This window comes from Parasteatoda tepidariorum, chromosome 3, assembly GCF_982258835.1.
Source record: "Parasteatoda tepidariorum strain Cologne lab strain chromosome 3, Ptep-v5.0, whole genome shotgun sequence".
Taxonomy (NCBI): Eukaryota; Metazoa; Arthropoda; class Arachnida; order Araneae; family Theridiidae; genus Parasteatoda; species Parasteatoda tepidariorum.
The window spans coordinates 84714865-84724408 of NC_141757.1; the positions used below are offsets into that span (position 1 = coordinate 84714865).

Below are 9544 nucleotides of genomic sequence, written 5' to 3' on the forward strand. Positions count from 1 at the left end.
AATCTTTTTGTAAATTTTTTTTCTCAAAAACGTAGTCAACAAATAAAAGAAAGGACAATATTTACGACTAAGTGAAATTATAGTGGTTTGTGTCGCTGTGGTTTGATCTACGTTCAGATGTGTAATCGTATTTCATTCTCTTATCCAAAGGAATACACCAACATTCACTTCTTGTATTTCTATGCAAGATTTATTATGTTTTCCTCTTCTTTTTGGCTTAATTTTATGGGAGGAAATGAAGAATAGCGTTGAATAGAAAGATATTATTTAGAAGCATAAAGTTATTTATGTTAGAATTCTGAAAATTGCAAACATTATATCATTTTTCTAAGAATGTATTCTTTGATGTAGAAATAGAAGATGAGAATCAAGGTTTAATGTCAACTTGCTGTTAATGCTGCTGTAACAATAATCTTGTTCTTTTTCATCATTTTATAGGACGAAACAAACAGTAACATATTGTATACAATGTTTCAAACCATAAATTAGTTAAGGTAAGGTTTTTGTTAACTTATACAATAGACTTTTGATAAAAGAAGCGGAAAAAATACTCATAATCATAACTTAAATCCCCGAGCGTTTGACGTTTAATTTGTTCAACACTAGAACATTTGTTCGATACCAAGGAAGACATTTATAGACTAATTGCATAGATAAAATTTTAAAATATGGTCAAAGTTTATTCAATAGAAGTACAGCATAGATTCATGGTAGATCATCAGAATTTCATGGTGTTTTATATTATTCAGTTCATGAAAATATTTGGCAAGATGGAAGGCTAGGAATTTTTCAATGATGTTTATATAGTGATTTTTCATATATATGAGTTTCTACTCCTTATAAAAAATTAACAACAGATTTGAAAAATAATATGGTGAAATACTGTTAGATTTCACATAGGTCACTAATGTAGAATATTGGAATATATTTCTAATATATTTATCAATAGAACATTGGGATTCAATGAAAGATTATTTTGACGTTAATAATATTTACTACTAATAGTTACTATTAAACTTTATTCCAGAATTTTTAAAAATTAAAGTTTTCCTTCGACATCCAGTTATCATCTAAAAGAGTCATGAGGTTTAAGGCACCACAAATTTGAGATTTACCACAAGATGATGACAATTTTGTCAGCACTACACACTGGGATACCTCCTCTTTTTACAACTTTTTTTTCCCAAAGCAAAAATTTAATACCCGGTGAAAAAGTCAATCTACATTACAAATACAAGTTTTTTTTCAAATCAAATAATATCATCTATCAGAAGTATTGCCTTAAAATTTTGAATCTTCAGACCGGCCGGGTCAGACTGATTGGTAGGGCATTGGGCCCATGTCCAAGAGGTCGTGAGTTTGATCCCTGCAAGCTGAAAACTCCTCGTGTAGTAAATGGTGACTGGTGCACGTTAAATTTGTCGGATCACAAAGCCCTCCAAGTTCCCATATCAAATAAATACCTCTGGGGTACTGAATTGATTGCTCTCTGGTTCAGGTCAAAATTACGATCTGTGGGTGAATGAATAAGTCCTCCCTTTTAAATGAACTGTGACTTGTGTGTGTGGATGAAGTCGTATTCGTGTTCATAGATGGCGCGTCTGCAAAACAAAAAACGCACCATTTCCCTTAAATTCACTCGGTTTCACCAAGCAGGCTTGCTGATATTGGCAGATGGCATTAGAAACAACAACAACTCTAAAGTTACCACTAAATTTAGTTAGGTTGAAATGGTAATTTTTGTGTTAAAAAATACGCTTGCGTTAAAAACGACTTTTAATGCGCAAAGTGCAAGATAAATACCCTTAAGAGAACAGTAATGCTTCCCCAAGAATTTGAAATTTAGCACAAATCAGGTACAACTGCAAGTTCTTAATTATTTAAGCAGTGATGCTAATCAAGCGACTTATCACGTATAAATAATTGCAGCTAGATACCCTCATCTATCCTTACCCAACAAACTGCTTGTAGCTCCGATTTAAATAATATAAATATCAGTATTCTGGAAAATTTGTCAGAAATTAGAATTTTGGTTGTAATATAGATAGAGCTTGCCGATGAAGATAAGTCGGTCTCATGATACCGCATACACATGTTGTTCGTTTTGATGGGGTGCACACACAACCGTATACTCGATGGCTGTTTCTGCAACCAACTTCTCCAACTTTGGAATTGTGGCAAGGAGAGGGGCAGTGAAAAGCACTTGAATCACTGTTTGCTAAAAGGGCTCCAGTTCTAATTATTCCTTCTCAAAAAAGCTGAAAAGAAAACCATTTCCTACTTTTGATTACATTTTTAAATCTGAAGAAGAAAAACTGTGTTTATAGACTTGCCATTACATCATATGATTAATTATTTTAGAAATTTTTGCACAGAAATTATATTATTTTATTATATTAGAAATTATATTATATTATTTTAGAAATTTTTGAAAAGATTAAACCATTTTCTTATGTTAAAATTTTTCAAAGGTAGTAAAGACCGCTGTCTTTCTACTTTAAGAGATTCAATTCTGGTTCTTCCAATACTGTCTGTACATTAAATTAGTCTTTAAGCTCTTCGTTTAGTTTAATTCCTCCATTTGGCTCAGAGAACTGGTGGTACGATAATAAACACGAGATAACTTTCCAACATAATTATTTTTGAATAATCCTTCACTTCAAAATTTAGTTCTTGGAATAATATTATATTAAATGGAATGACACTAATTTTCACCCTCGTCTTGTCGAGCGTTAGGAATTTCATTAAGCTCATCTTGATGAGCAGCCCATTGAAAATCATCCATCCTGACGAGATCATTTTGCAAAATAAACCTTTTTTGAACATAAAAAATAGACCCGACCAGATGATCTCGTTTTAAATATTTGGACTTATGCTCAAAACTGAAAGTTTATGTTCACCAAGACAGCAAAAATCAAAAACTGGTAAAAAAATCTTTTAATTAAAAAAAATTTTTCTCCAAAAAAAGTAAAATATCCATGGCTGCCAAGATTTTTTAACAGGTGCGACACATTCATATATGACTGCTTCGTAATAGAGATCAGAGAAAATGTGAATAAGTGAATAGTTCAAGATTAAGAATAATAATTGGTAAATTTACACTTCTTTAAGTCAGCTGTAATTAAAATGGTTTTACTACTAGTTCTTTCTCTTTTTCATCTTCTTTTGAAGCCTGTAAATGATCTCAAATATGTTTACAGAAACAATAGCTACCATGGACGGCGCCTTGACCCTATCTTACATTATTTTATGGACCCTATTTGTAAGGAATGTCACTGTCTAAGAGAATATTTCTTTGGATTCTTAGTTATTTATTTAAGATAATTTTTTTGTTATTAGTGTTATGAATTATCTCAATGTTTTTATTTTTAGTATTCAAAGCAAATGATGATGTAAATTTGCTAGGATTGCACACGAGCCCCCTTTATTGCTCAGAAAAGCCTGTGTTCATCGATCTGAAGCTAGGTTTCAAGCCATCACCAGGTACGGAACCAGGGATTTTCACAAAAAGAGAATGACATATAACCTTTGTACCATAGCGACTTGATGTATTTACTGTTCTTTTATTAGTATTTTATATAATTAAGTACATTTTTTATTCACCTAGAATTTACAAAAAAAAATGCTACAAAAAAGTACTAAATGCAGGAAAACTTAAGTGTTCAAGGAGAAATAGAATTAAAAGCATTATGATTACTAGGTGACAAGAAAGGGTAATGAAAATTATACGAACTTCTTAATCACCAAAAATCAAACTAAAACTAATTAATTAATTAAAAATATTAAGAGTAATTAAAGTATTATTATAGGTGTGTAACAGTTATTTTATAAGCATTCTTCAATATTAATCATCATCTAGAAAGCTGAAGTTTATCGCAGAACTATCCTCCATTTGTTTCATTTCTTTAAAAGAATCGAATAACCTATTGAATGAGAAGTTCATTAAGTTGCAGTGATTTCCACTGTCGTCGCTCAACATTCTATCTACTATTTGTAACCGACATCACATTGGTCAAGTGATCTATGGCGCAATTACTCTAACAGACAACTAAAATATCCATTCATCACTATATTGATGGATTAACTGTAACTCTGACACCCCATCCAGTGTTTTCTTACAGTAATAGTAGTCCGCCAACAGCAATTTATTAGCGAGTGGACTATATTAATTTCTGAGAAAGATTTAATTCAATAAAGTTCAGGAAGACTTGCTTTGATCGTATGTTTTATTGGTAAGTTAATTGCATATTAGTTTATTTTAAGTTTTCAGCGTTAAATAAGTAATATTTAATAGTATAGGGTTGAATCAATGGATGTAGGTGGTTGGATTAATGTATCTAGGTGATTTTGATGTCCTCGAGTAGGTATTAATGCATAACTTTTTGACTTTACATGACTTATTTAAATATTAACTTCAGATTCCGAATTTTTTACAGCAGTTTAATTTAAGTACAGACTTTTTATGCAAGAGTAAACACTTTTGTGAAACAATACTAAAAATGTTTCAAAAACAATACAATTTTGAAAACAGGCATACATCATTTTCTGCTTTCAGTGAGCATGATTCGCTATTTTTGAGAGTATGATTCCTATTTTCATCATAATGAGATTTTTGAGTATCTTAGTGTCAAATTATTAAGAACGAAAAAAGACATGTTATTTATATTATTTTCAGTTTTCTTTCGGCAAACCCTTTAGGCTTATTAAAAGCACGCAAGGCAATTGTACCACACTGTAAAGAATATACCTGTATCTTATACTAAAAATGTGGGTAACTACTTTACAGTAAAGTGGTGCTCCATTTCACCACAACCCAAGTAAAGATCCTTGTGCTGTGAAATACCTTGAATTTTCTTTTACATTACTTGGTGCAAAGTAATCACCCCCAATCACCATATTTGTTATTTAGTAAAATTTATAATAGCAGTTAGATATAATGCATTTAGGAATCAGTAAAATTTCTTTTACGAAACATTTTAAAGTAAGAATCAGTAATTTAGCTTGCATACATACACTAATTTTTAAAATAAAATTAGTTTAAAAATCAAGTATACACGTAGCAGGAGGAATATCAAGATGAATTTGAACTAGGCTTAACAGAGTAGGATATAATACATAGATATAATAATTAGATATAATACATTTTAGAATCAGTAAAGTTTCTTTTACGACACATTATAAAGTAAGAATCAGTAATTTAGGTTGCATACATATACTAATTTTTAAAATAAAATTAGTTTAAAAGTCAAGCATACGCGTAGCAGAAAGAATCTCAAGATGAATTTGAACTAGGCTTAACAGAGTAGGATATAATACATAGATATAATAATTAGATATAATACATTTTAGAATCAGTAAAGTTTCTTTTACGACACATTATAAAGTAAGAATCAGTAATTTAGATTGCATACATATACTAATTTTTAAAATAAAATTAGTTTAAAAATCAGGCATACGCGTAGCAGAAAGAATATCAAAATGAATTTGAACTAGGCTTAACAGAGTAGGATATAATACATAGATATAATAATTAGATATAATACATTTAAGAATCAGTAAAGTTTTTTTACGAAACATTATAGAGTAAGAATCGGTAATTTAGGTTGCATACATACATTAATTTTTAAAATAAAATTAGTTTAAAAATCAAGCATACGCGTGGCAAAAAGAATATCAAAATGGATTTGAACTAGGCTTAACAGAGTAGGACTGGATAGAAATTATACTTTATAAAATTTTTTAATACAGTTTGCAGAGGCTTGAAAATTAAAATATAAACATTCTTATTACCCAACTTCAAACATATATACGTCCTTTTATCACTGAACTTTAGATTCCGGAGAAGAAAAACAACATTAAAGACAACTGAAAATGCTCACCAAATCGTTATGGATAGTAAACAATTACAGACGAAATCAAAACACGCCAACATTGGGGTTTTCGGAAGTGAAAATTCGCATTTCAGTGCTTAGAGATCTATATGCCAGTTATATTGAATGTAAAAGCCGAATTTGGCAAAAAATTTTAAAAAAAGTATTAGTTCTCGCAACTTTTAGGGTTGTTGAACATCAAATTTGCAGAGATATTACACAATAGTTTTCGCAGATTAGAATAAGCAAACTTTTGCGGCATAAAATATGTTTCTTTATTCTGAATAAAGCAGAAATGCATTAAAAACATTTCTATAAAATGATACATATAATAAACAAAACCATGTGTTGCTGTTTTCACATTATTATACATAATTAAATCTTTTCTCTAAATGATTAATAAAAATATGTTCCATAAACTATAAGTTTGCTTGGTATAATATAACGTATCTTTGCTTTTTAATATTAACTTCAGCACTTTTATCAGGGTCCATTTAATTTATTGTTGCATTTAATTATTTATTATTGATAAAATTTAAGTGTGTTTTAAAAATTTGCTTTTTACCAAAGTAGCTGTAAAGTGAATGAAATCTAAAACTCACATTTTATCATTAAAATACTACAAATTATATTTTAAATGAGAGTTTTCAAAATTTTTGAAGCTAATCAAATAAATTTTAAAGAGACTATAGAAAGCGAAAATGAAAAATTGCGTTAAGGATAAAATATTTAGTGTTAAAAAAGTTTTTTTCAATAATATATTCACTAATAAAAGTAAGTTAGATCTCTCCAACTTGCATGAGTTTTAATAATTATTTTAAGAATGGTTTCTATAACTTCAACTGACGTCAGATATTTTGCTACTTCAGAAATATGCAATAAACTTCATTAAAAAATAATTTCAGCAATTTTAAATTTCCTTTACTTTCATAATTATGTTATCTTTTCATTATTTCTCAATTGTTATAATTAAAATGATATTCTATTTTAAAATATTTTTCATTCCTTTTAAATGGCTATCATTTCCAAAGTAATCACCGAGTCTGTAAATGTTTGAATTATTTTTGCTCATTTGAATAAATGACAATAATTAAGCGCAAAGTTATTATATTTTTCGACACTTTTAAAATCTCTGAAGAAGAAATGTTTGATTTTACTTTATCGTTTAAAAACTACTCTCATTTCCTATGATTGAGTCTTGTTTTCGATTCATTATATTCTTCTTAAATTTCTGCTGTTCTAGGACAATTAACAGCAAACATTTTTACTCTTTCTTTGAAAGAATTGAATATTCTAATGGTTTCAATTTCATTTATTTCCCATTTGACCTAGGAAAATATTTTGTTAATTAAAATGAAAACAAAAGCTTATTTAAAAAATATGTGAAGATTATAAATGATTTCAATAAAAATTTTCTCTTGTTTAACTGTAAAGGAAGAAGTAAAATAAAAATTTAAAATTAAAACAATTTGTTATACAGAATTATTATAATATAATAATTCCGTATATAATATATAAAATATATTATTCTACACTTGTATATTATAATCTGTATTTAATATATAATGTGTTTAATATATATTAAAATAATATTATGTGTATTATATGATATACAAAATTATTATTATAAATGAATAAAAAAGTATTAATGAAATAATAAAATTATACCTTTAAATTATATTAATAAGAGAATGAGTCATTATAATATATCAAAAAATATTATTAAATATTGATGTATATCATTCTAAATAGTATACTTTCTGACTTTATTTCTAACAAGGATTAAAAAAATGTATTGAAATGGATTATAAGGCAGCATCATGTATAAATTGAAATGCCGATTTTAAAATATTTTATCTTTAGATTGATTTACTACTCACACTATAATCAATAAAGGTAGAAATAAAGAAAATTTTCCTAATAAGTAAACATTTTGAGGGTTTCTAAAGCGCAATAAATATTTTATTAAACGTTTTTTGTTCGATTTTTAATTTTTTTTGTCTCGTTTAGTAAATTAAATTTTAAAAGCAGTAATACAAAAAGGAAAAGTTTGTTCGTTTTCTGTATATCTCTTTTATAACTGAAAATCCATTGTTTTATCTTTCTTGAATTTGAATAGCTGGCACAAGAAACAATTTTGGACCCAGATTCTAAAATTCGTTCAAGAATTTTAATTAAGAGTGGCGTTAAATCATGAATTTTTTCCCATTGATTTATCAAGACTCATTTTTATATATTCAGCTGTAGACGATTGTGTTTTTTTTCTTTATTTTATATATTCAAAACACAACAGTGATAATTGCATGCGTACAACTTACAGTGACAATGGCATGATAATTGCATGTTGAAAGTTTTCGATTCAGTTAAAATGTTCTCGAGATATGAAGAAATACGCAAAAAATTAAATTAACATAAAGGGTCCAAACTTTGAACCTCTCTTCCGACCAAATTAATGGGACCACATTTCCTAGATTGCGGCTGCACCCTATATTTTGAGGGTCAAATATCCGAATCTGAGTATCCAGAAGGGTATGCTTATTCAGATAAAGTACGTTTTTGTGTCTGATTTCGCAGCTTAAAGTATTGTCTGCACTAATTAATTATCAAATTTGAAGTCACCAGCTCGAACCATTAAGATTGAGTCTCAGAATGCGAAGATCCGATCATTAGGGCATAAATTTTTCGAGATGGTCGGTTTCTTATTTTATGCACTGTACATAAAAATAAAATTAAGTTAAGTTACTTATTCGTTACGAGAGACCGTGAAAGTTTATACTGTTAGTAACACCAATGATACTTAATTAAATTTGGTAATAGGTACTATTGATATTGGTGCAGCTTTAGTTAGTGGTAGCTCAAAGAACTGTGAGTGAAGTCGTACATTTTACGATAGAATAGTTTAACGCGGGCCAATACCGCACACCATAGGTCCCTACACAGGCTGAGAAAAGTGGCTACCCACTCGCTAAATGGCCGCGGTAATTTTCGACTTCGACTTTTGACAGTAATTTTTTACTTCGGTGTTCTACTGGGAACCGTGTCTCAACGAGTCTACCGAGCCTTGTCTACTGCGGGACCTGTTTTAATGGATTATATAAGTGAAGGCTTTTATTAAGTAATTGATTGCAGTAAATTTTGAGTATTGTTAGTTGGTCTCGAGCAATGGAATCATGCTACATGGTACTGAATATCGAAGAATTAATTTCTTATTTTTATGTGATGAGCTTTTAAAAGCGTTTTTTGCTTACAATAATAACAAGTGAAAATAATTTTTAAATTATTAAGCTTTAATTATGTCATTATATACCTTTCAGATGTGTAAAAATTTCCGAGAATGGCGTAGATCAATACCAGATCTACTAAAAGTCAAGGAAAGAAATATCCGGGAACTCTGAAGCAATTGCAGCTGTTGAAAGAATGCAGTTTATTCATAAATTCGGTTGTAATCTAAGGTTTATGATTCGTGGAATCTGTGCAGCATTTTGCCTTAATAAAGCAACTATTAAAATGCTTTGTGCCACTAAAATGCGTATTATTTCACATTGCTCCATTCTGGACACATCCTGCTCGCAACTTTACATTCACTATCAATGCTATCATATTAACTGATGAATTAGATGCACGCATTCTGTAATTCCGTGACAGCCCATAGAGGGCCAAGGCCTACTGTGCCC

At 29.2% G+C, this 9544-nt stretch overlaps 1 long non-coding RNA gene across 3 annotated transcripts in view; it reads left to right on the top strand.

The window, feature by feature from the left end:
* Nucleotides 1–9321, top strand: part of LOC122268859 (uncharacterized) — a 402125-nt gene extending 392804 nt beyond the window's left edge. For all 3 annotated transcript variants that reach the window (XR_015432628.1, XR_006224727.3, XR_015432629.1), the window contains exons 2-3: nt 3373–3483; nt 9185–9321. This is a non-coding gene — a long non-coding RNA (uncharacterized LOC122268859). The remainder of the gene's footprint in view (nt 1–3372; nt 3484–9184) is intronic.
* The last annotated feature ends 223 nt before the right edge of the window (nt 9322–9544 follow it).